At 62.3% G+C, this 568-nt stretch overlaps 1 protein-coding gene across 1 annotated transcript in view; it reads left to right on the plus strand.

Annotated features, from left to right (window-relative positions):
* The first annotated feature begins 210 nt into the window (after positions 1-210).
* LOC119335384 overlaps positions 211-568 on the plus strand; it is a 4,854-nt gene continuing 4,496 nt past the window's right edge. The window contains exon 1 of the mRNA XM_037607521.1: positions 211-489. The gene's annotated coding sequence lies outside the window, so the exon portion shown is untranslated. The remainder of the gene's footprint in view (positions 490-568) is intronic.

Here is a 568-nt window from a genome sequence, read left to right on the forward strand (position 1 = left end):
TAAAAATTAAACGGGCCATGCCGTGCCGGCCCGCATGCCCAGCTTCCAGGCCCAGGCATGGCCCATGGCGTGCCGCGTGCCGGGCCTGGCCCGTTTAGCCCGTGCCGTGCCGTTCTTACGTGCTACCGGGCCGGCCAGTTAGCACGCCCTGTTTGGCGAGCTATATGGTGGAGGGCCGAACCCAAATTCGTGGGCGGGCGTGAGGGGCGATATAACAAAGAGAAAAGTGTGCCTTTCCTTGCCTTCTTCCCCGACGCAAGCCGTAAAACCCTAGCCACCAACGCCGGCGCAAGCCGTAAAACCCTAAGCAACCGACGGCGGCGCTTGACGGCGACGCTTGACGGCGAGTCGCCCCCATCTTCCCCAACGAAGACGCGAAACGCTATCAGCCGACGCTTGACGGCGAGCTCTCTCCCCCCCCCCCACCCCCACCCCCACTCGGGGTACTCTTGGGCGCGCAAGATCTACGGCCTCCGGAAGATCTTCGAGGTCAGTCCCAATCCGTTAACCTTTTTTACGCCGTGGTTTCTGTCTTTACGCCATCTCGCTGGACTGATGCCACCTACGG

Source organism: Triticum dicoccoides, chromosome 1B (assembly GCF_002162155.2).
Source record: "Triticum dicoccoides isolate Atlit2015 ecotype Zavitan chromosome 1B, WEW_v2.0, whole genome shotgun sequence".
Taxonomy (NCBI): domain Eukaryota; kingdom Viridiplantae; phylum Streptophyta; class Magnoliopsida; order Poales; family Poaceae; genus Triticum; species Triticum dicoccoides.